At 40.2% G+C, this 27129-nt stretch overlaps 1 protein-coding gene across 2 annotated transcripts in view; it reads left to right on the top strand.

Annotated features, from left to right (window-relative positions):
- JAK1 (Janus kinase 1) overlaps positions 1 to 27129 on the top strand; it is a 139988-nt gene that overhangs the window by 19793 nt on the left and 93066 nt on the right. Inside the window, exon 2 of one of the 2 annotated variants that reach the window (XM_074221254.1) lies at positions 24098 to 24224. The exons of the other annotated variant lie outside the window; for it this stretch is intronic. The gene's annotated coding sequence lies outside the window, so the exon portion shown is untranslated. The remainder of the gene's footprint in view (positions 1 to 24097; positions 24225 to 27129) is intronic. 2 annotated transcript variants of the gene reach the window in all.

Genomic DNA, 27129 nt, shown 5'->3' on the forward strand with positions numbered 1-27129 from the left:
ACAAATATTTTCCTCATTTAGATACAGGGAACTCTTGTCTCATGGAGCATACGCCATGTCCAGCTGGTAATTACAGCCCAGGTCTCCAGATTCAAGGCCTTTAATTATCCTGGACCTTGCCACCCATTGCTTCTAGTATAGAGGTCACCACCCACTTTCCCTTATGCTTTTGTCTCCTTTTACCACTAGTTCACAGAAGTGCAGGTGGAGGTCTTTGGCTCTTTAAAAGCAGTATTGGGTTGCAAGGGACCAGCGCTTGAATACAAAGCCCTGAGTTCCAGCTCTGGAATGTGGTCTGGAGTCAGGTGGAAGCTGAGCCCCACCCACCAAGTCCCAACTGCTCAGTGCTTTTGTAATGGCAGATGACTTCTGCTCAGACTGGCAGACTGGTCCTGAGGCAGGGAGAGAGCAGAAGGAGGGTTGATATTTAACTAGACACAACAGGCTGGCAGGTTCACACATTCTGACACACCTGACCCAGATTCCTCTTAAATTTTGCCATGTGGCTAATGGCACTTGATGGCTATAACTTCTTGTATTTCCCATGTTGATGTCCAAAGAATTATTAATGTTCTTGTAAGCTTGCTAGGGCTTCTGGGAATAGTTGCCATGAAAATAAGGCAGCAAAATCTGGGGGAAAGATGAAGAACCACTCTGGAGGGATCCACTTTGGTCCTTTATGTTTCAATTGACTCATGTAAAATGAAGACATTGCACAGCATTAGGGACTCTTTAACTTGGAACTCATCAACTTATGTTTCAAATAATTTAAAAACGGTATTTCAGCATAATCAGTTTTCTTTCTAATCCAATGTATCTTATTCTGTGCATTTAATAATACAATTCTGAGGCAGGGTCCAGAGACTTCACCAACCTGATTGCCCAATGGATCTATTGCATTAAAAATAGTTTAAAAAAACAAACAGACTAGGATTGAGGAAAAGAATTAATTTGCAGTCAGAGGACCATTCCAGTTCTGAAATTTTGCTACCTTTGTGGTCTGTGGGACACCTTGGGTGTCGCTTTCCTTATCTATTCAACAAAATGGATTGACTTAAATGTTCTCAGAAGTCTCTTCCAACTCTAAAACCTCTGATCTTATAATAATTCTACTTCAGCCACTATTTAGCTGGGTGACCTTGAGTACATAACTCTACCAGTCTGGGCTCATTTCCACATCTTGTATACCATGAAATTGTCTGGATGATCTCTGAAGTATCTTCTGCTCCAAATCTTATGATAAACTCATTACAAAGATAGGTGCAGCAGGAGATACAAAGATAGATAAACTAGTCTTCCTCAAGGAGCCAAAATTTGAAAAGGGGAGACATGGTATTTTGGGGGAAGGGGGAGTGTGAGCGCCTATCTGTGTGACCTGGGCCTTCTTGTCCCATTCTCTCTCTGGACCTCAGCTCCCTCATCTGTGTCACGATGGACACTTCTAGCTCCAAAAATCCTTTTATAATCCAATTTTGGCCATGCTTTACTCTATGTCTAGGGACAAACCATCTTCCCTTCCCGCACCTCAGTTTATTTCTCTGTAAAGGGAGAGGGTCGGGTCAAATATTCTCCAAGGCTTCTTCTGTCTCTCATGTTTTTCGTCTGTAAATAAGAAAACAATAATAGTAAGCATTTGTTCTGAGCTTTCTTCCTCTGTGGGGAGATTGGAAAACCAATACAATTCTCGGGTTATTTTTGGAATTATTCAGTAAAATTGAATCGAGTAGCAAGACAGAATCCAGACAGACTCCCCTCGTTAAAGAAAACTCTCCAGAGGACTTGAGTTAAGACAATGAAAGTCATTCATGTTTAAATGTCTAAATAGAACTTTGCCAACCAGTTCATTTTGGAAGCACTAATCTGTAATTGGTTTTGGTTGGAAGTCGCTGGCTTCATCTCTTCATGTCCAGGGACAGAACATTGGCCTTGGAGTCAGGTACTGGCTTCTATTTATTCCTGTGCTTAAAAAACCAAACAACAAATGCTTGATGCTCCAGTTCTCTCATTCCAAGCCGTTTCCCATCTTGGCTTGGAAGCAACCAGTGTCAGTACTTAGTAAGTATTTACTTTGGTAGGTCTTATCTTATGCAACAGTAGCCCCTGACCTCAAGGACCTTACCTTTTAATGGGGAAGATAACATATATTTAAATAGGGGTTGCTAGGTTGCATAATACAGTGCTGGGTCTGGCGTCAGGAAGACTTACCATCCTGGGTTTAAATTTAGCCTCAGATACGTACTAGTTGTATGACCTGGGCAAGTCACTTAACTTCTGTTTGCCTTCATTTCTTTATCTATATGAAATTGGGGATAATAGTAATGATAATAATCCCTACCTTTCAGGGTTGTGGTGAGGATGAGCTACAATAATATTTGTAAAGCATTTAGCGGAGCCCACAGTAAGGCGCTACTACTCATAATATTTATTATTATCATTGTTGTTATTATTATATGTAGGTGCACTGCAATAATACAGAGGTTGCATCAGCAGCTGGAAGACCAGGAAGAGCCACATGCAGAATAATGGAATTTGACATACAATTTAAGGAAGTCAGGATTCTAAGAAGGAGGCATGAGGAAGGCAGATGGTCCACCAGACAGGAACTGCAAAGGGACAGACACAATCAGAGATGGGAAGTTCACTGAGGGCAGGGTCTTTTGCCTCCAAATGCCCCAGCACTTAGCACTTAGCAATATTGATTCATTGACTGATTGATTGATTGAGAACTAGCTAGTAGGAGGCCAGTAGTATGTAAGAGACTGGAAGGATCAGAAGAGAACAAGTTGTGAAGAGTGTCAAACAGAGATGTCTAAATTGAATCCTGGAAGGAATAGGAAATCCCAGGAGTTCAATGCGTCGGTGTGTGTGTGTGTGTAGATGATATGATTGGTCCTGTACTTTAGGAAGATTACTTTGGCAGGTAAGTGAAGGATGGATTAGAGAGGAGAGGGACAAATCTGGGATATCAAGTGGAAAACTTTTCCAATAGTCCAGATGAGGAGAGATGAGGACCCGAAACAAGATAGGCAATAGGCTGCCTCAACTCAATTCAACCACATTTCTTAAGCAAGTTCACTGTGCTATACAGTCAATCCCCCCTCCCTCCTTTCAGAGATACGGAAACGTGTTCCAGAGAGAATCTGCAGCCTGGATGATCTGTGTAACTATATATCAATAGTTATATAAATCTGTATATGGCTCACATTTATATAGGTGCACGTGCAAATTTGCATATAGCATTATAGAAATAATTATATATAATATATACTTTCAAATAATTATATGCACAAATATAGATATGCAATTATATAATCAGATGTAGTGATGTTGTTATATATATGATATACATTTATAATTGTATACATATAGTTATATGCATCTCATTATCACATTAGATGCAGTGTTGCAGTTATCTATAACATGATGATCTAAATGTATAATTTTACATATGCACATATAGATTTACATGAAATTATCTGATTGGATGTAGTAAAATGGTTATCTGTAACATGATGATCTCAATGTGTAATTTTCTATATGCCTATATAGAAATGTATACAAACGACAGTGTTGCAGTTATCTATGACATGATATACTTTTATATGTGTGTATATAGTTGTATAGATGCAACCATGCAGTCATATATAAAACATGGTGATACACACATGCAATTTTATATAGACACATAGTTATATACATGTAAAGATATAATCAAGTGCAATGATGCAGTTTATCTAACATGATCATTTACACATGTAATTTTATATTATATTATGCATCATATTGTAGCCATAGGTGAACATATAGTTTTATATAAATATATTTATTTCGATATGTAGTTAGATAGAAAGTTGTATGCCTATATAATAATTACACATATGTGCAGTAATATCATTTGATGATATACATATTATAATAATTAAAACCATGTGCTTAGATAGTTATGCACCTAACTCCACAATGTTGTAGATAATGAGATATAGAAATGACTTTTCAGATGTGTATAGAATTGTACACACAATTACCCCTTGAGTTAAATAGATACAACTGTATCTGGTCTATGTAATTTTATGAATATGTCAATATGTCCACTTAGTTTTTATGTATTACATAGATTCATAATCATAGCTTAAGATCTGAAAGGGAACTGGGAGCTCATCCAGTTCATCCCCCTCATTTTACAGATAAAGAAACTGAGACTCAGGGACTTGCCCAATTAAAAGACTTGCCCAAAGTCACAAGTTTAGATAAAAGGATTTGAACGAGACTCGAGCTGACTCCAGTATGCAGGTGATTTCCAATGGGGTCAAACAACTAAATTTCTGTGACTCTGTAGGTTAAGTAAGGGACCCAGAGAAGAAACACACACACACACACACACACACACACACACACACACACACACACACACACACGGCATGCACCCACACTTCCTGTATTCAACAATGAAAAAAGATTACTGGGGACTTTTGTTTCTTTTTCTTAGAGGCCGGGTCCAAGAAGGCTGATTGCCTTTCTGACCCACCTACTTTTTTTTAACCTTCATATTCTAATTTTTGTGCAAAAGGTAAAACCCCTGTCTTTAACATTTCCAGTAACATTATGTTTTCTCCTTGTTACTGACAACAGAGCTTCCCCAGGGCTCAAGGGTGGAATTTCTAGGTGGGGAAGTGAATCCTGGTGACTCAGTGACTTGGCTCTCTGGAACCCTAGAATTCTTCTAGGTAGACTGTCAACAATTTAGTTCTGTCACTGTCCCCTTCTGCACCTTGCATATAGTAAGTGTACAATAAATATCTCAGTTTTCTAGTTAGAACTGGATTTAGAATGAGTGACTGCCTTCAAAACCTGATTCTATCTCTCTTAGCCTCAGTTTCCTCAACTGTAAAATGCAAGGGAAAAGCAAACTGATTCTGAGATCCATTCTTCTTCTATATCTGTAATTCTCAGCACAGAGTCTAGCACAGATTTGCTGGTTAATAATTGTGTATTGACTGGTTGATCCTCACAAGTCATTTTTACTTAATTTTATGAGCATTTTTGGAGGGAAATACACAGCTAATATATTTTCTTACATTTATTTGTTTTCTGGAGCAAATATCCTTTGACAGAGCCATCTTCCTGAATTATTACGGTCTGTTCTTTCTACACCTGTATGGGATGGAGGGCCACATTTCCTGAGGTAGTACTGGGTCCAGACTGCAGATCGAGGGACTTTTTATGCCTGCCTTTTAGTCATTTGTTTTCTCCTCTAAATTCAAGTAGTTGTCTCTTCTTATCTCTATATGAAGCAGCTCTTCTCTTCCCGTCTATATGTAATGAGATTTAGGAACCATATCATGGGGTTTCCTAGAATTGTGTAGATGAGTCAGTAAGCTCTGAATGAAGGTTGGAGGCTCATGGGAAGCTAGCGATGGACTCCACTGGCTTTTTGATATATATTTGGGCAGTTCAGAGTTCCTTTTTACCTATAGTTGGAAGGATAGTCTGAAGGATAGTCTGGATTTTGGACTTAGTTCAGGAAGAAATGGGTTTGATTTGTACATTCTGATTCTAATTGTGTGATCAAAGGACAAGATCCTTAACTTTTCTGAGCTTCATTTGGAAAATGGACTTATCCTATCACAGGATTGCTGTGAGGATTAAATGACATTGATTCATATGAAGTTCCTTGCAAACTTCAAAGCCTTATCTACTAAGTCATCTTTTGTTGGTGATGGTAGTTATCTTTTTGTTCTCTTTTTACAAGTAATAGAATTCCCTTAGTAACAATCCTAGGCAAGCCACCAGCTGCCCAGCATCTCTAAAAGGGCCAAGTTGGATCCAATGATCTCTTAGATTCTGGAGTCCAACGTCTGCTCTGTTCAGTGTTGGGCAGACTAGTATCTGAGCTTTGAATCATCACTTCTCTCTCTGTGTTCTTTTTCTGACTACAGGAATGTACTTGAGCGATGGCTCACTATGGTGGAGAGGGCAGTTGGTTGCTATGAGATTTTCCCTGTCCAAAGGCTTCTTATGTGCTATTGACTTCCTCCTGTGTGAATAACAACTCATAGTTCTCTGATACTAGACTAGGTGACCACTGAGGTTTCTCTCAACTCTGATATGGCGACTACTTTGCAGACTCTGAAATGTTTTTTATATGGCTACTAGAGGAATAAGATAATACAAGGAGCGTTATGCATGTTGTACAGAAGGGAAGACTGAGGTTCACTGAGTTTCATCATTCTAACAACAACTTATTTACTAAGAACCTGCTATGGAGCTGTGTTCAGCAGTGGAGATGCCGGGACAAATATATTGTTCTAGAAGTTGTGCTGAGCACTGGGGATTACAAGGAAAAATGAAAACAGTTCCTACCTTCAAGGACCTCTAATAAAAAGGGAGTGAGAACATGGTGCTACATATATATCACAAATTGAAGGTATCCTGAGATGGGAAGATTCAGGAAGCTAAGGGGAGCAAGTAGAGAATTCCAGAAATGGTGTTTGAACTGAGACTTGAAAGAAGTCAAGGAGGTCAAAAGATGTAAGGGAGGAGGGAAAGCATTCCAAGTATAGACCACAGCTAGAACAAAGGATGGGAGAGGCAAGGTCAGATACAAAGAACAGCAATTAGTCTGGGATTATGAGATTGTAAAAATCAAAGATGGGACTAAAGTTGGAGCAGACGAGTTGGGAAGATTGTCGACCAGAGGATATTGTGGAGATAATCTGGAACCACTGGTTAAGTGTCCTGCCCAAGATCACACAGTTACTGAGTGTGAGAGTCAAGACTTGAATCTGGGGCTGCTAGTTCCTAGTTTAGAGCTCTTACTTCTAGACATTCTGGGCTAGCTCACAGTCATTCTGAGGAGAGCATTTGGAACATCAAAGCATTTTAGAAAAATGACTAATGAGGACAGGATGAAAAGGGGTATGGTTACAATGCTCAGATAATCACTAAAATCTCAGATAGAATTCATTCATGGTGGGAATTGCTGCATACTTCTTATGCCATCACACCTCCAATAGACTCCAAGTGACTTCAAGGTGGAAGGTCATATCCAAAAATCTGTAGAGCCATTGATTTAGAGTAAAAAAATTAGCTTTCTTTAGGTGGCCCAGTGTTCTTTTCTAAAGCTGGGGTCCCAATCACTAAAGAGTAGAGAGTGGGTTGATGCTTGTTTTCTGCTTCTTAGACTCCCCACCTATTGCATTTGGGACCTAACCATTTGCTATTCTAAGAGGTGATTGGCATTTTGGAAAGGGCATGTCACCCTTAACCTAATACCAGTCAAAGGAGCAGGTGGTAGATAGGAGTCAGTTTGGCAGATGGAGAACTCCAAAAATAGCTCAAGATCAAATGTGTCCATGAGCCCAAAGGGGAAGAGACAGCAAGCTATCTGAAAAGAAAGGAAACATATTCAGTTCACATGGGTATCTGGTCCTCCTCCATCCCAGGGCCATGGCTAGGTTTTCTGCAAAAATATATAATCTTCAGGAGAAATTGAGAATGTGTGGGGTTCAGGTAGAGACAAAGGTGTTGCTGTTGCATAGGAGAACCATTAAGAAGGCCAGTTTGTCTGGATTGGAGAGTGAAAGAAGGGAAGTAGAAATAATCAAGCTGGCATGGTAGATTAGGACTAGACTGTTAACATGTTTACAACTAGAAAGAGGCAGATTAAGGTTTTGGATTCTTCCACAGGTAAGGGATAGTGGAGAAATTAATTCAATTAACAGTATAGTGGAAACACCACAGGTATCAGAGAATGTCTTCAAATCTTGAATCTCTCACCTATGTAATCTTAAGCCATCTAGACCACTCCATGTCTTTGGAAATGAAACCTCAATTTCCTCATCTGTAAAATGAAGGAGCAATACCAACTGGCCTCTCAGGGCCCATCCTGTTGGAGAATTAAGGTTCCATGATATTATAATTAGATTCAATGAACGTTTATTAAGCATTTAAAATCCCCTGAGTCAGGATCTGGGCTAGTGGGCATACAAACCAAAGACCAACATGAAAACAACCCCCACCTTCAAGAAGCTTGCATTCTATTTACATTCTACTTTGTTCTTAAGTTCCGTTAGAGAAGTTTCCCACTTTCTCTTGACAAATGACAATTCTTCCTAGCGACTGCAGTTTTAGGGACTTGCCAGTAGCCACATATCTGACTTGCACAAATGAATCAAAGGATCGTCAATTTAGACACAGAAGGGACACATATGAATATTTGTACTTATAAATTTATATGTGTATTTATAAATTCTGTTTAGAAATGGTGCCTTCAGGTGACCTGCTTCCTCTCCTCTCCACCCATGGACTCGTCGTAGAATCAGGAACTCAGACTAGCACAATTGAGTCTATAAGTCATGTATATTATTGCTTACATTACATGATTTTGTAGGGGAGGAAACAGACCCTGAGATGTCAGTTAAATGCTTTGCTCACAGTCACAGGAGGCAGAATGGCATGGGAGCCTTCTTTGCCTGGATTAACTGATTCACTGCAGGAAGTGGTGTTGGAGAGACCTCTCCCACTTTTCCTCTTGGTCTTTGGCATGGGAGCAGGGGGTGCAATGAGGTTCCCTGTTAGAGGAGGGAAGGAGGCTGGGCCAATCTGTTTCTAGGCAGTGATGAAATCCTGTTTCTAGGTTCACGGCCAAAAGGAAAAAGAGAACCTTGCCAGGATAACTGTGGCCCTCCATTCATTGGAGGTGGGAAAAGGTGAAATGTAGCCTGAGAGCATTCAGAGATCGGGACCCCCTAGTGTCCAGGCTCCCTGGAAAGAATGTTGGCAGCAATTGGATGCCAAGGCCAATGTGTTCCTATTCTTCTCTCAGAGGCATAGACGGGGTCTGTGTGTTTTCTTGTACTATCACACCTCCAATAGACTCCAAGTGACTCCAAGGTGGAAGGTCATATCCAAAGTCTGCTGGAGACGGAGGTTGGGGTAAGGTGTGGGTGGAGACCAGGTTATCAGGGAGGTATTTGTTTAACACAACTATAGGCAGCATAGTGGATAGTGTTTCAGTCTTGGAGTCAGGAAGACTTGAGTTTGATTTCTGACTCAGATATTTATTATCTGCGTGACCCCAGGCCATTCAATGACCATCTTTTGGTCTCAGTTTCCTTATTTATAAAATATGAATGATAATTTCATCTACTTCACAAGGTTGTTGAAAACTCAAATGAAAGAACACATAGAAATTGTTTTACATGTTACATACATGCTACATGAATGTTGTTTTCAAAATATATATTTATGCTTATTCATATAAATATATACATAAATATAAAATTAAAACAATAATGAATTGATTAATATATTTATTTATAATGTAATTAAAATTTATGATGTGCTTATAAACTTATAATGTATTTACAAGTACATTTACCCATATGAATATATGTACTTATAAATTTACAATATAATTTAAAGTATATTTACTTATATGAACATGTATGTGTATATGAGTGTGTGTAAATTATTTGAAACAAGTCATTATCTTGATAAGATTTTCTTCTGTGCTGGCAGAAGTTGTGTGTACATTAGTCTTCCGATCCTAGGATAACTCAAAATGTATGGCCTTAACCAGATGAAAGCTACCAAGATGTTTCCCAATTTTTACATCATCAATGAGTGTGTCATTATTCCCTTTTGCTGTGCTTTGAATTCTGTGATCTTTAAGAATGTCTGTCATTTCAAAGAAACATGTAGCAGTCAACTGTAGAAGAGCATATTTTAATGACTCAGAGATAGTTCATCAGTTGTTGAGATGGAGAAAGTCAAACATTTCTAGGATTTTTCCAGTTCCCAATGGGGGGAGCTAGGAACTGTTCAGCAGAGAATATTCAGGGAGTGGCACAAGGAATAGCCTAATCCTTCTGGGATATCCAAGATGGTAGAGAGGTGAATAAAAAGAGATGAGAAGAATGCTAAAGAAAATCCCTTTTCTGTTCAGAAATATTGCCTTCAGGTGACCCTGCTTCCTCTCTCTCCACCCATGGACTCCTAGAATCAAGAACTCAGGCTAGCACAATTGAGTCTACAAGTCATGTATATTATCACTTACATAGAATTTGGGGGTTAGCCTGGGAACTTCATCATGGGATCTAACATAGAATTTGGAGGTTAGCCTGGGACTTCATCATGGGATCTAACATTGTTTCTATGACTCAATGCTTACATTTAGAGTTTTGAATGACGAATTTAAGCAAAACATACAATGCTTTAAAGTTTGTATAGTTTACTCTGTACCATGTCTCATTTAATCCTCTAAAGGACCTTGATGCTCTCCCTAGAGAACATGAATCATTGAATAATTTTTGGCAGTTCCATGACAGGATCTTACCTATCCTCTATCAGTAAGAATGCCAAAAGTTAATTTTCTTATTTATGAGCAGAGCTCTTTCTACTCATTTTTGTAAAGAAAGCTCCTAAGAATAGGCTTCACCAAGTTGTTTCTTTAACAGAAAAAAATGATGCCCAATTATCTAACTCCTCATGCTAAGGAAACACTCAACAGTTTCAGAGTAACCGAGACAATTAAAAAAATTCACAATTCAACATTCCTTATTTTTCTTTATCTGATTTTTACCTTGAAAGGGAACTGACTTGGATACATCATGGAGTTGTGATTTTTATCGATGTGGGGGACTCTTCTCACCCAACCAAGGTTCCAATCCCTCTGAAAATTTCTTTAACAGAAATCTTGATTTACCTTGACTAACTCTCTAAAGAAAAATTTGAATATGACAACCCTATCCCAAAGAAATTACTATCATTGGGAGTCCAATCTTAACTGTCTCTATGGGACTCAGGGAGAAACAATTTGGTCTGTCTAGAAGATAGTCTTGTAAAGTGGGGGAGCATTCTAGTCACGGGGAGGTCAATAGGAGGATATGGATGTGATTGATGAAATGTAAGAACTGAGACGAAGTCAGTTGTGTTGGCTAAGAGTATGGGAAGAGAAGCAATAGCCAATGAGGCTGTGAAAGTGGATTGGGGTCCCAATGGTCTGGGGCTATAAAAGCTTGAGAGAAATTGATATTTGATCCTAAAGGCAATAGAAGTCAATAGAGTTTGAAGATTCTAGTGCATTTGTGGGCTAGGTGGGTGATAGGCAAATTGTATAAGGTCAAGAAAGAGAACACTGAGGCCTGGGACCAGTGAGGAGACTGGTAGAGTGAAAAGTTTCTCCTTCCTTCCTTCATTTCTTGTTCCTGGCATGGTGATAAAGGAAGTCAAGGCTCAGAGTGGCTTGAGCCTGAGCTCAGATCCCAACCCTCCCAGTGGCAGAATCCTTCTTCAGGCAGCTATGATTTGGGGGGGACCAAGAAGTGAGATTCAGGAACCCCAAGGATTCTTCTGCTCATCAGTCCATTGAGTATTTTAAAATATATTCAATTTCTTTGTGTTATAGGATTTTAGAACTGAAAGAGACCATGGAGAGTCTTGTATTCAATTCCTTTATTTTATATGAAGAAACGATAGCCCAGTAAGGTGGCTTGCCCAAGATCACAAAGGTAGTATGTCAGAGTGAGACCTAGATCTCAACCCATATCTGCTGACTCTAGATTTTACTCGCTTTCCCACCACGTTTCTTTCAGAAGTCTCAAAATTTTATTTTTGGAGGAAGGGAACAATAAGTACCCAGAGAAGTCCATACAAAATGTACATAAGGTAATTTGGGGACAAGTGTGGGAGGATGCTAAGGGATGATCGAGACTCCAATGGGAGGTGACTTTGGAGCTTAGCCTTGAAAAGAATTTCAACTTGTTTTTAATATTATGTCATCCTTGTCATATACTGATGATTATTGAAGCAGTCTAGCTTAATGGATAGGCTTGTTGGGCTTAGAATCAGGAAGACCTGAATTCAAATCTTACCTTTGACCCCTACTAACTGCATGGCCTAGGCAACCTCTCTCAACCTCTCGGACAACCCAAGTAGTAGAGGAATTGGAACCTTCCAGGAGGGAGTTCCCACACTAGAAGTTCCCCCCAGAACAGACAATGATAAGTGACTTACCTATGCTCTCACTTGCCACCAGAGCTAGTAGTAGCAGTAATAGAGGAGTAGAGCATAAGTAGTATCTGAATCCAGATTTTCCAGACTTCAAAATATGTCCTCCATGATGCTGCCTTTTAACGCCATCAGCAGAGTAGATGCTGAATAAATGTTGGTTGAATTGAATGAATGAATCAATGGAGCATTGGACTGGGAGTCAAGACCCATGTTCTAACCCCCGCACTGACTCTTTGATGTCAGACATGTTATTGAGCCTTAGTTTCTTTATCTGTAAAATGATATTGCTGACCTCTAAACTTCTCCCCCCATATCAAAATCTATTTACCTCTAAATGAGTAAATTTGAAAGGAGAATGCCTATGGAGGCTCTAAGTTAGACTGGGAAGGAAGTTGTGAATCATTTGGGGGGAATTCTTGCACAATACCAGTTAGCATTTCTTCACTTTCACTGTGAATATTTGCAGAATAGAGTCAACAAAGCTCAACCGTGGACCAAAGAAATGCTGTTTTGCTTGGTCTGCTGAGGCAAAGACTTTACTGGCCCATCTGGATGAAGAATCATAGTGCATCTGGTCATGTGTTCAGGTTCATTCTGCCCAGATTATCCTGCCCAGATCTAAGGACTTGGATAATCTTGTGCTGGCCAGCCTCTGAAAGAAGGCCAACCCACCCTCCTGCCTGACCTCCCTCCCTGGATGCTGACTTTTCCTCTGTCTTATCTTCATGACCTGGGCATAGGCTTATGAAATGATACCTAATAACAGATCTCATTTACAGAGCATATTAAGGTTGAAGATTACTTTACATCTGTTACCTTATTTGCTCCTCCTCTTGGAGTGAGATCCAGTGTCTCCTTAGCCATTTCATCTTCCTTAGAGTCTTCTATTGTTACCCTGATAGCTTTGCTTCAAATAGCTTTTTCCCAAGGCAGGCATATGAAATGGGAATTGCAGAAAGAGGCCTTTCTTCATTGGGTTTCCTTTAGCTTGGGGGATGCAGAGAGAGACCCTTCTGTGCTGGTCCTCCCTTAGCTTGGGGTTGAAGGCTCCATGTGACTTTGGGATTTGAGGGATTAGGCCTGGGCTCAAGGCCACCTTGGTTTTTCCTTCCTTTTCTAATACAGCTAGGGGCTCTTGGAGCAATGTAGAGGACAGAAAGTGAGAACCTCATGATTTATTAGACTGGCCAATGAGTAATGAGTTGTCATATGATTGGTTTGCTTTTTCAGAGCATCTAATCTCCTGGTAAAAGTCCTTCCTTCCCCCAGGGATGGAGACATCCAGGTCAGTCACTTTGAAGATAACTATTCCTAGAATCAAAGAATTCTTTATACTGGAAGTTAAAGGCAACTATTCTGGTTTAGCAGATGGAGCACGGAAAGGGAAGTTAGGAAGATATGAGTTTAAATCTAGCCTCAAACACTTTAGCCATATGACCCTGAAGGATATGAGAGTCTTGTACTTTTGTGTTTGACTATCCATATTTATTACAATGTATTTTTACCCTAATGGGAAAAGGGAGATGGGAGAAAAAAAAATCCTTGCTAGAAGGTAACCTCCTTGTGGGTAGGGTTTTTTGTTTGTTATGGTTGGTTTGGTTTGGTTTGGTTTTTGTTATTGTATCTTCAGTACCACAAAGAGTGCCTGGCACAATAATACTTAAAAGTTGCCTAATAAATACTTGGTGAATGAATGAAATTTTTAGTTTGCTTTTCTCTCTTTCCCTCAAGAATGAAGGACTATTGTTTCTGGGCGTGAGGGGTTCGATTCTAACAATAGTGTAGTGTTAATTTAACACATTTCAACAAATATTTCTCAAGCATCTGCTCTGTGCTAGACAGGTTCTGGGGGATCCTAAGAACTTGTCTTTCTGGAGGACTCAACATTTTGTAGGATGCTCTTTTCCAAGAGCTGAGGGAAACAGTGTCATCTGCCATTTTGCAGAGGAGGAAACTGAAACTCCTTGAAGTATTTGGATGAGTTGGGTGATGTCATAGTGGCCCTTCCCTTGAGAGTTCTTCCAGATTACAGTAAACAGTCTGTGAGTAGCTCTCTCTGAATCAAATTCAGAAAAGCATAGGTTTGAATCCTACTTACAATGTTGACTAAATCCCTTTGTGAGCTTTAGTTTCCTCATACGTAAGAATGGAGATCATAATAGCCCTTACCTCACAGAGAAATTGTGAAGATCAATTATAATGATTCACAGACCTTAGAATATTACATAAATACACTCTAAGATGGTGTTGGGTGATGATGATGATGATGATGATGATGATGATGATGATGGTAGTGATAGTATTGATTATTCCAATTAGGATGTAAACTCCTTAAATATATTGAAGAATTGTCCTTTCTATTTGTTTCCCTATTGATTCTATTTATTTACCTGTTTGATGTTGGGAAATCACTTAACCTCCCCAGGTTGCCATTTCCTCATCGACTAGTAGAGGAAGTTAGACTTTATCTTCTCCAAGGTCCCTTCCTGCTCTAACGTTTTGTTCCTGTGAGATAATGATTCTCTGTGAGAAGCAGGCAATTCATTGTCTGCCCACATGCTAAAGCCTTTCCTTTTCTTTAGGGTTCACAAAAGTTTATATTCTGCTGCCAGAGTCTTTGAGAGTTATAGGTTGCTTCCCAACCAGGAGGAGGCATAAGCACAAGAGTGCATTTACAATCCCCAAATGATGATATTTAAATGGACATCAATCTGTAGTCTTCTTCCACAGTTTGTCACTTTGAGATGTAACACATTTGGCCAGAATACACTACTCAAAGTATATGGATGACAGAATGGTGGAAGAGGGAGGGAAATGCCAAATAAGGAATTGGGAGGTACTAGAACAGAATGACTTCTAAGTCCGGTGATGGATGTGAAAAGTGCTCTGATAAATCAAGTTTGTATAATATTGATGTTTTTGACTTATCCTGGACATTCCCTGAGTCTGACTGTTGCTTCCTGTAAATACCAGTAAATAAATGAACAATGGATTCTGCCCCTTGAAGCCTGATGAAGGGGGGAACAGTCAAAATGAATTTTCTGTACTCACCTACAACAAAGGTAGGCAGTCTCAAGAGCCAGCCGATACAACGACTTAGTAAGAACCTGTTCTACCAGAGGCTTGGGCTACAATGAAAGGAGAACTAGTTTGGGTGGACTTAAATTCTTCCAGAAGTGGAATGAGGAGGTGAGGGAAAGCCTTGGAATATACTAAGCAAACTGATAGGGAAATCCAAGGTAATTCAAGGAGGAAGGAGAGCAGTAGACTCATTAAGGTTTACCAAATAGTTATTTTATGCTAAGTATGTGGGATTCAAAGAAAGGCAAAAACAAAAGTTCCTGCCCTCAGGAACCTTCTAATGGGGGGGAAATAACATAAGGTTTGACTGACTGGGGTTGGCCACAGATGTGAGTCAAATTTGAACTCTAAAGCTCTATCCACTAAATAAAATGAAAGATTAGAGATTGGGCCTCAACCTGTAGCTTCCTGAGAGAAGGAACTCTCAGTTGAGGAAACTCCCTTTACCAGTGTAAAGTGCTTCTGCAATTTATAGTCTTAGAGAATCCACCTTGCATCCAAGGCCATCTCCAGTCTTCTGATCCATATCTGGTCACTGGATCCAGATGACTCTGTAGGAGAAACTGAGGCTGGTGGCTTAGCACAGCACCCCGATCCCCAAATCCAATTCATGGGCTTGTCATGGCATCACCCCCCTGATGTCATGGTCTTCTTTGAAAATGAAGGACAGGGGCAGCTAGGTGGCACAGTGGATAAAGCACCAGCCCTGGAGTCAGGAGGACCTGGGTTCAAATCCGGTCCCAAACACTTAAGAATTACCTAGCTGTGTGGCCTTGGGCAAGCCACTTAACCCCATTTGCCTTGCAAAAAAAAAAACCCTAAAAAAAGAAAATGAAGGAGAAACCTTGCATCTTAGGCTCAGCCACAGAGATCAGATATCCCTTCCAGGCTAAACTCAACAACTTTAAAACTCCCCAGCTCTGTTGATTGACTCCACCTCATCAGCCTCCCCCCACCCTTCAGAGCACTAGAGGATAGAATATCAAACTCCTCCCAATGCTTTTCTTTAGAAAGGGCAGAACCTGAACCGTCAGGTCATTTTTCTCTGCCTCTGCAGCCCTGTCTGGTTTGAGCTCTATGGAACAAGGTGTCCCATGCAGGTATCCCTTGGTGTCCACCTTTCTTTGTCCCCCTTTCCTACAATCCTTTCCTGTGTTGTCTCCCCCTTTAGATTGTAAGTTCACTGAGGGGAGGGACTTATTTTTTTTTATTAAAAGGGTGTCTATGTTCACAGTGTGCTAAGCTCATTTAATAAATGCTCATTGGATTAGAATTACCTAGAACCCTGAGAGATGAAGTGGGTTGTCTGAGGTGGCCCTTGAACCTGAGTCTTATTAACTTCGAGGGCCACTTCCTCCAGTATGCTATGCTGCCTGTGGGTGGCAGCTCTGGAATGACTTCTTGGAGGTGCCAGCACCTGAATTTAACTTTAAAGGAAGCAAAGAATCCTAAGAAATGAAACAACTTACTCTTAAATGAGATCCTTCCAAACAGTCATTCTACAGAAAACTTTATTGTTCTTCAAAATCCTTGTATTCACAATGGGACACTGCAGAGGTGAGGGTAACTTAGCCTGAGAATCTCTCCCTGTCCCCTCCCCACTTCCTCAGCAAAGTTTGGGCTCTGTGTGGGAGGGAGGATTGAGGAGAGCAACAGAAGCCAAGAAGGAAAGGAGAAACAGGTGGAGAATCCCCAAATAGCTCTTTGGTGACAGTGATGACTAAGAACAGAGAAACAGAGAAAAAGGTAGTGGTGGAAGAAGGATGGAAGGCACCTGGGATGAGAAAACTTAGGAGATAAATTGGACCTCCCACTGGAATTCCTTGAAGAGCAGGGACTTTCCCAGTGACTGGCAAGATACCTCCCTCATAATAGGTTAATACATGCATGTCAGGTAATTAATGGGAAATGAAAAAGAATAGCCAGGAAAACCAGGTCCACAAACAGTCTAGACTAAGGCTAGGCCAAATTTGGAATTGTTTGATTCCAAGAAACAGAATGGAAAGAGTTTCTTATTAGTCAATTATCTTCCCATGTCCTCCATCCTATGGGATGAGAGATGTTCAATGGACTATGCCATCTATGGACAAGAGGGGAATATGCATGGCTTTAAATCTAGGAAGGATTGTCTTGCAGATGAGGGACTAGACTTCATCTGTTGATTCTGAGGAAGGGGGGGGCGCAGAATTAGGCCAAAGAGAATAACTTGCAAAGGGGCAGAAATGAATTCAATATTTACAAAGCATTAGAAATGTCTATACGGGGACCACCTTGCCTTATAGAGTACTAAGGTCTTTGTCATTGGAAGATGTTAAGCAGAAGTTCAATGACAACTCATCTGGATGATGTAGGGGGTCTCCGGGTCAGGGTTGATTGAGACTTACTAGTCTCTGGGATCTCTTTCCTTTTGGATTCAGGGATTCCAGGTTTGAAACTTACTCTTAGTGATGCTAATGACCCAATCACTAGTAGATTTGGAGGCAAAAGACTACAGTAAACTAACTCATAACTGTACTATATAAAGTCTTATGATGATGATGATGATGATGATGTTTGTCCTTCATTCTAGAAGAAGACCATGACATCAGGGAAGTGATACCATGACAGGTGCTAAGTCACCAGGCTCACTTTTTCCTCCAGAGTCCTCAGGAGCCAGTGGCTAGATATGAATTGGGATGGCTGGAGATGACCCTAAATGTGAGGAAGTCAGGGCTAAGTGAATTGCCCAAGGTTAATAGCTAGTAAGTATCTGAGACTGGAATTGAATTCAGGTTCTCCTGACTCCAAGGCCAGTCCGCTATCCACTTCACCACCTATCAGCCCCCATAAAACCTTGTCTATAGTAGGAAATTAATAAATATTTGTTGACTGATGTAGCATTGGAGTGTAGGATCTGGAAACAGGAGTGTATGGTCCTGGGGGAGAGGGGAGGGCTGTAACATTAGCTAAAGGTGCCTCCCTCCAAGGCTTGTTGTAGCTGTAATGTCTCCTTACTGGGATATGACCACAACTCAAGGCAAAAACCATCCAGATTAGTTATTTCCTTGTTCTATTTTTTTCTTGAGAGTTTATATTAGGCAAATAGTAGGTGCCTAATATTTTTTGACTAACTGACTGATTATAGGGTGGAACTGGGAAAACATGTGTTAAATTTCACCTCTGATTTAATTAGTGATTGAGTGACCCTAGGCCAGTCACTGAACCCATCTGAGCTTCAGTTTTCTTCCATGCAAAATACAGGCATGATGTGAGGCTCCATTGAGAGATGTCTATAAAACACAATGCAAACTTTTAAAATACTATTATTATGGGGCCTAGAATGAGGAGGGGAGACGCATCATGGGGCACAAGGTGCCCACCCGTGAGGGTCTATCTGACCTATATCTGTGGACACAGAAGCCCTTCTTTGTCAGCTTTCCTATTGTGCTATTTCCAGTCTCTAGGCAAGGCTGGGCTGACTAGGCTAGCTGCCAGTTACACATGCTGCAACTCTTAAGGAAAGGGGTTTGAAAGACTATAATTTGGATTCTTGGCACGGTGAGAGACAGCAAAGTGAATCTTGCTTCGTTACAAACCTGTGAGTCACACCCATTTATGAGCTGCTACTTAAATGGGCAATAGGAGAATCGGATTGGACAGCAGGCATTTAACTTTGCTTTATCATGTTCCTTGGCTTGAGCCATTTCTAGGTTAAGAGTCACTGATCCATTTAACTCCTTTGGGTCTTGACATGCTGATCTTCCAAAAAACGTTTAGGATGGGAACTTATTTTAAAAGCTCTGAAAGTGAAACCGTATCTATCACTTTTTACCTGTGTGTGGCTGAGTGTCTGACTTTTGAAGATTCAGTTAGTCACAGAATTTCAGGACATTTGGGATAATTACCACATTATTGGCAGAGATGGACAAGAGAGACCAAGTCTTCTTTTCTAACCCCAAAGGTCATTGTTTGGCTTCATCCTGATAATAAGTCCCACTGACAACCGTCCCAAAGGATGAGCGAACACTTGGGTTCTTTGGAAAGTGGATCAGAGTCCAAGAATCTTCCCAACAGCCTTTCTAGCATGGGCTCACCCAGTCTTGGTTTGCAAACCCCTAAATAGGAGTGATCCACAGCTCTCAGCAAAGTCTTGCCTACTTGGGAACAGATTTCAGCTTCAGGAAGTTTTGCCAATGCCAAACCTAAATCGTTCTGTTGGCTACTTCCCTTAAGGGGTAGCTCTTCAGATGCTTGAAGACAACTATTCTATGTCTCCCTTCCCCTTCTTCCCCTTTCCCCATTTTCTTCAACCAGTGTCAATATGGTGTGGTCTTTGGACCCTTCTCTGTCCTGAGTCTTCATCTTTTGTTGATCTCCAGCTTATCAATATCTTTAAAAATGTGACTCCTGGATCCTTCTTTTAAAACCCTTAGTTACTACTTGGTGACCTAGACAAATCAGTTCCTTCTGGAGGACTCAGTTTTTCTTCTGTGCAATGAGGAACTAGATGATGACTTTTCTAGTTCCCAAGCTTATCATCCTGATATTTATTTCCTGTGATGACTATTTCCTGCCCAGATGTAATATTGTTTGAACAATTGTACCATCTTTTATTCCTAGAATAAAATTCAAGTGAAAATACTGAGAAATAAATTCTTCTGTCACCATTGAATGGCAGTAGGAGACAATTAAAAAAGGTTGGTTTTTAAGACTCAAGAGGCCTTGATTTCAATCTCACCTGGGACAATTACATGTGTGGTTCTAAGCAAATACATAAACCTCTGGATATTTGTTTTCTCCTCAGAAAAATGGAAAGGCAGCACTGGGGATTGGGTCTGAAGACAGAGGGCTGGATTTGAATGTTGACATGACTTCCATTCTTTCCTCGATGAAATGACGAGATTGGCCTAGATGGGGAAGAGAAGGAAAGGGAATAAGTATTTCTATAATGCTATATATGTGAAGAGATCTATACTGAGAACTGTCACAAGTATCTTCTCATTTGATTATAGAGAAGTTCTGTGATTCCTTCTCATTTTAGGTATTGTTTATTTCATAGAGGGGCATAGCATCAGGTGGCACAGATAGAATACGGGGCTTGGAGCCAAGAAGACCTGGTACATCCTGCTTCCTTGATTCTGTAGCTGAGGGGCAGGACAATTAACCTTTTTAAATTTTTGAATTTTAAAAATGGCAGTAGTAAACAGAATCAGGAAAACAGTCTTCACAGTAAAAACAATATTGCAAAGCTATCCAACTGTGAAAAACTTAGTAACTTTGGTAAAGACAATGCTCCAAGACAATTTCAAAGGTTTCATGATGTAAAATGCTATTTTTTTCTACCTCCAGAACGAAACTGAAACATATTTCTCCCATCTTTCTTTAATTTTCTTGCCCTGCCCCAGAACATGGCTAATGTAGAGATATGTTTTGTATGATTTCATATATGTAAAATGACTATCATATTTCTTGTCATCTCAATGGGTAGAGAAGGGTGCAGAAAGTAGAGAATTTGAAGCTGAAAATAAATAAAATAGGAATGATATCACTTTCTCCATCTACCTTACATGATTGTTATGAGAATCAAATGAGTGCTTTATAATTGAGAAGATCTCTCTCTCTCTTTCTTCCCATCCATCCATCCATCCATCCATCCATCCATCCATCCATCCATCCATCCATCCATCCATCCATCTGTCCATGCATCATCTACATGACTAGACTTGTGATTTCATCCTTGTAGGGTTGCCTAATGAAGACCATCCAGGTCATCTCCAGTCATCCTGATTCATATCTGACGACTGGACCCAGATAGCTCTGGAGGAAAAAGTGAGGCTGGTGACTTGGCATAGCCCCCCCTCACTCAAAAACATCCAATTCACGTGCTTATCATGCCACCAAATTCCTGATGTCGTAGTCTTTTTCGGGAATGAAGGGAAAACATCAAATATCAATGAAAACCTTCCTTGTGCAAATGCAAATCAGCAGCTTCTCTAAGGACAGAGGGTGCTGAGAGTTCCTTGGGCCTCTGAGACATTTAAACTCATTCCTGCTAAAGGTCCCATCCAAAGCTTCATAGAGAAATACTTCTAACCTACAAGTGGACTTTAGTCTCATTATTTTAGTCATATCTTATATATGTCAGAGATGATATTTGAATCTAGATCTTTCTGAGTGATGTCAGCTGCTGTATCACACTGTCTCTGCTGTTATCATCATGATTAAATCATTTCTTATAGACAGATCTTGGTAGTTGATGTGGTATCTCAGTCAAGTCACCTCCCTTCTTCAGGCCTGAGTTGTCTTTTTCTATAGCATGGGGCTAATGAGGCTTTTATTTTACCTTAAAGGACTCCTGTGAGAATGAAATGATTTAAGCAAGCAGAGAAGAAGCCTTTCACCCTCATCTCTGCCTCAGGAGGCAGCAATCCTTAGTTATGGATGAAACAATGCATCACTTCTTGGTAATGAGGCCCTCGGACCATAGTGAGGCTGCTCCTGGCTAGAGATATAGTCACTCACTGGGCTGATGTCTGAAATCCTTCCAGCTTGCTAGGATTTGCCAAAGCTTTCCCTAGAGAAGGACTCCCAAACCTGGGACATCAGTCTTGTAATTTTGATCGTTCATTGTGGAGTGCGAATATCATTACCCAGCTGACTTTATAGCTATTTTTATTGCCATGTCTTTGTTTCCCTTGGGCATTTGCCAGTATCACACACTCTCAACCCTTGCCATGAAAACTGCCTTTGAAACAGAAAAACACAGTTTAGGATCATTGACCTCAAACTGGAAGGTTCTCCAAGAGTTTATCATCTGGTGTAAATTCTTCACTTGACAGATAAGGAAACTGAGGTCTATCTCAAGAGATCAAGTGATTTGCCCCAAATAACACAGGTAATAATGACATAGTTAGAATTCAGTACCATTTTTTTTGCCCTCAAATAATCTGTAGACCCAGAGAATTTTGCTAATATTTCTATAATGAAAGCTATTTTACTTATCATCTTCTGAAAGAAATATTTTCTGATTCCCTGAAATGCTGGTGCTCTCATGCCCTAACTTTTGTTTGAACAGCACATTGGGTAGCACATTGGGCCTAACATCAAGAAGACCTGGATTCAAATTCAGCTATAGAAATTACTATTTGTGGGTCACTAGGCAAGTCACTTCACCCTATTTGCCTCAATTTCCTCCTCTTTCAAATGAACTGGAAAAGAAAATGGCAAACTGCTCCAGTATCTTTGTCAAGAAAATTCCAAATAATTTCATGAAAAGTTGGACAAGCCCAAAAATGACTGAACAACATTCTATTTACATCTATTCATGACATACTGATATAGGTATTTGCTTTCTCTTCTATTAGAGTGTGACTCCTCTGTGGGTAGGGACTGATTCATTCATTGGATTTTTTTCTCTAGCACCTAACACACTGTATAAGACTTCCTAGTACAGGAGATTGATTAGAGAATACCTTGCCCTATGGAGTTAGGAAGTAGCAGAGGCAACATCCAGATCCTGTCTCCAAATGGAACACCCTTTCCATTGTCCTTCAAGGCTTTTTCTGTCCTCCTCAAAATTGGGTTTTCCTCCTAACTCTTCTACTTCAGTTGCTGGTACCCCCATCCTCCCAGTCAACCAGCGCTGTTCTCTTGAAGTCATTTGTGGTTCCATGACGTCATGGGGGGGTGCTGGGAAGATAAGGACTTGAAATCAGGAAGATCTGGACTCACATCCCACCTCAGCCCCTTACTACATGTGTGATCCTGGGCAAATCCTTTAGCCTCTGTCACTCATTTATCTTATCTGTAAAATGGGTTTAATACTAGCCCCTTTCTCCATAGTGTTATCTCCAATGAGATATATGTAAAGAACTTTGTATATGTCTTAAAGCCTATATCATTGTTAGCTATTGGTATTCTTATCCTCTTGAGAAATGTTGGTTGAACTTCTCAAGTCTCCACACTGAGTTAGGATCAAAATCCTAGGCCCTGGACCAAATGGACTCCCCCATCATCTATAACTGATTACCAGCCATGCTTCTTTGTTTGTGTTTTTGGCCTGAACTCAGTCAGGAAGTGCGTGCTATTGGAGATAGTTTATTCTCTGGGCCATGGTTGTATTTCTCTTTCCTTACTTTCTTTTTGACTAGGGTGCCTTCCTTTTTCTGCCTCATTTTTTTTCTTCCATTTACAAGTGTTCCTGTCTCCTCTGATTGATATGGATGGTTCACAAGTATGCAGAAAGACAGAGGGGCTGGTTTTTGTTTTTATTTTTCTCCGAATTGAATCTTGATCTCCTTCCTCCAGTTGCATAAGGTCCAAGATCTTTCCTCAAGGGAGAGACTGGCCAATGAGACCTTAACCTCTGCATGACTGTTATTCCACCCACTGACCCCGTGCTCTCTCCCAATAGGATCACTCTTTCTCAAAACCCCAGCAAATAGCTATTTCCCAAAACCCATCCTAAAGATGGTGAAGAGAAGCCAGGAACTTCCCCAAAGTCCACCCTAATGCAAGCCTACTTTGAATTCAAGGGCCAAGGATTAAGTCAAAATTTCTACTCAACCATTTATCATCTGGGTGATCTTGGGTCTCAGTTTCCTCATCTGTAAAATGAGCTTCCATCCTTCTCTGGATCTCTATTAGTCAGAAATTCTTTCTTTCTGAACACACCAACTCCATCTTTCAGACAATGAGTGGACTGATTTTGCTCAACTATGTATATCTATTATAAGGGTTTTCTTTTCTCTTTTCTTCCATGAGGAGTGGGAAGGAGAAAAATAAGGTTTTAAAAAATTAGCCACACTTTTAAAAGTAGAGAGTTTGGAGAGGGGGCTACAGGTGTGAAGTAGGTCACTTTTTGTTGGTTTTGTTTTGTTGTGTCACTTTGTTAACAAAAGAGTTCTCATGAGGTGGGTAATCTGGAAATGTTTGGATTGTAGAAAGAAAAGGCATTAATAAAATATTAAAAGTCATTTTTTAAAGAAAAAGACTAAAGTCCCACCCTTGGGTACTTATTAACTAGGTGGCCCTGGCAACTCAGACTTATCTACTAAATCATAGATTGAGTGGGGACCTGTCTTGCTGGAGAGAATTGTCACCCTGGGATTTCACTGCAATGAAGAAATGACAGACAGTTCCTTGGAAAATACGTAAGTAATGATCATCAGGTCTAATCCACTTCCTTGCAGATGGCTGTTGCTTATCAAATAGAATGATCATAATTGACATTTCTGAAGCATTTTAAACTTCACAGAGGCCTTGTGAAATACACAGGATAGCTATGTTTATAAGGCTCAACCTTTCAGTGCCTGGACTGTGGTCCTGCTCCTAGTAAGAGGCAGAGAAACTTCAGCCAGACCTCACATGAAATCGAAGGATGTTTGGATCATTGATCAGAACTGAAAGAAAGGCCCTTGAGAACAATACCTTCATTTCTACACATGGAGAAACTGAGTCCCAGAGATGTGAAGTGAATTGTTCAAGGTCACAATTGAATGGGGATTTCCTGGATCTCAGTTTAATGTTTAAACTATCTTCATGCCTACCTCTCATTAAGTGCTTGTGGGTGATGATGGGACTAGGGGTGGGGGTGGGGGAGGCAAGAAATACATTGTGCCTTGACCCTATGCTGGGCAATTGGCAGCTGCTCATTTATGATTTGTGGGAATTTCCCCTTTGTTATTCTTGACCTTGGAAAGAAATACCAAGCTAGCAATGCAGTTCCTTTTGAAGACTATGTTCTGTAAATCTTGTGGCATAAGATTAGAAGCAAAGCTTTGATTCTGGTCATTGTCTATGTGGATCACAGGGAAAGTCCCTGAGCTCTGACTTTTGGGCAAGGGCCAATTCCTCCCCAGTTTGGCAGGTGGTCGGAAGTGGGTGGGGCCATTTAGCTTTTCCTTTTTCTCATGGAACATCTCTTTTCTGGAGTTTTTTCATGGGAAGAATGTGTTTTGTAAAGTCATCAGATCTTAGAAGTTGAGAGTCCCAGATCTCAGGCCCAAGTCACTGAATTGAATTTTAATTATACCATGTCAGGGTCTAACATTTAGTAGGAGCTTAATAAATGGTAATTGAATGGAATTGTATTCCATTCTAGCTGAGTGAGGTGAAATCCTCTCTTGGTGGAGATGGCCTGTTGCCCTTTTGAATAGCTTTCTCCTTAGTAGACTTCCTTAATATTGATCTGAGATCTGCCTCTTGGTACCTTCTGCTCAGTGGTTGGAGTTCATCTCTCCAGGGCAAGCCAGAACATCCAGTCATTCACCCGTGAGTACCCTTCAGCTATTTGAAGAGTCCAACCTCTCCATGGACCTCTTCCCTTCTCTAGCTTAAACATTGCCAGTTTCCTTACCAAATTCCTCATCTGTGAATCGAGAGTTGGATTAGAGTTCTCTAAGGAGAACTTTCCAGCCCTACCTTTTGTCAGCTAGAATGATAGGGATGGGGAAACTGCAAAGAGGCAAAATAAGGAAAAGTTCCTATAATTCCATTTATGTTTAATAGAAATAAAGCTTGTCAAATGGTTGCAGTATAGCTTATACACAGATTTAAAACTAAAAAGGGACCTCAGAGACCCCAACCCCTCATTTTACAGGTAAGGAAACTGAGGCCAAAGGAAAAGATATGATTGACCTGAGGTCATACTGGTAGCATTTGTTAAAGTAACATTGAACCCAGGTTCTCTGTTCTTTTCTCTATGCCATTTGTCTTTCTTTAGACGACTTAATATTTATAATGAAAAGATAGTAAAATACAGAGGCTGAATGAGGTGACTTCCAAAGTTTCTTGTAAACCTGGCGAGTGAATTTGAAAAAAATAATTCTCTTTTGCATAACCAACTCTCCCTTACTTTGTACCCAGCTTTTTGTTTTCAAATGCTAGCATCAAGTTTCTAACTTATATAAATATATTACTAAAGACCATTAATATACTTACAGAAACCAAAGAGAACACAGGCATCCTTCGATTTTTTTTTTTTTTTAGTTTTTGCAAGGTAAATGGGGCTAAGTGGCTTGTCCAAGGCCACACAACTAGGTAATTATTAAGTGTCTGAGGTCGATTTGAACTCAGATCCTCCTGACTCCAGGGCCAGTGCTCTATTCACTGCACCACCTAGCTGCCCCATCATCCTTCAATTTTTATCAGTTTGAATACTCTATCCAAAGACTCCATGACCTCATCCATGTGGATGTTCTGTCTAGCAATGGGGATCATTGCCTATCTGTACTTGTCTTCTCTATGGACTCACTACTGTCTTCCCATAAACTGACCACATACTGAGGGGGGGGGGCATTTCTTGATTTCTCTTCGTCAGTGTGAAGATACTAGAGAAGTTTAAATGTTTCCCTGGGGATGAAAGCTATTGATTATCACCACATCCCCAGGTCATCTTCTTTGCCCATCATCCTTTTCTTTGCTGATATCTGTTTCTCTGTTTCTTTGCCTATTAGACTTTGAGCTTCTCCATAGCAGGAATTGTCTTTTGCCCTATCCTGCCCTTCTAGCAGAAAAACTAGTCTATAAATACTAATTTCTTTTCTCTCTTTCCAAGATCCTTTGAACATTTAAGTTTCTCTGGTTAAACGGATTCTTACTTCCAAGAATATAGAACACTGGGAGCTAGCCAACCCTACTGGTTACCTGGTGGAGGACTCATTTTAATGAGTTAATAAAAATGGCTTGTAATTACTCCATCAAAACACCAGGCAAAAAAACTGCTGCCTTCTACTGAAAAGATATCCCTTACCTCAAATGGAGATTTCTCAAGTGCTTAGAAAATTCATTCTCTTAAGTGGATAAATATTCCCTTGTCTTCTACCCAGCAACCACTGTAATATTTCTAAGGCATAAATCACACCATGCGACTCTCTCCCTCCCAATTTAAAACTCTTCCCTTGGCTCCATGTTTCTTTCTGATCAAATGTGAATCCTTAGTCTGACATTTAAGAACTTGCATGATCTACCTTTGCAACATTATTTTAAATTACTTCTAGGATCATAGATCTAGACCTAGAAGGAACCTCAGAGTTCACGCCTCTCCTTTAATAGATA

Source organism: Macrotis lagotis, chromosome 2, assembly GCF_037893015.1.
Source record: "Macrotis lagotis isolate mMagLag1 chromosome 2, bilby.v1.9.chrom.fasta, whole genome shotgun sequence".
NCBI lineage: Eukaryota > Metazoa > Chordata > Mammalia > Peramelemorphia > Peramelidae > Macrotis > Macrotis lagotis.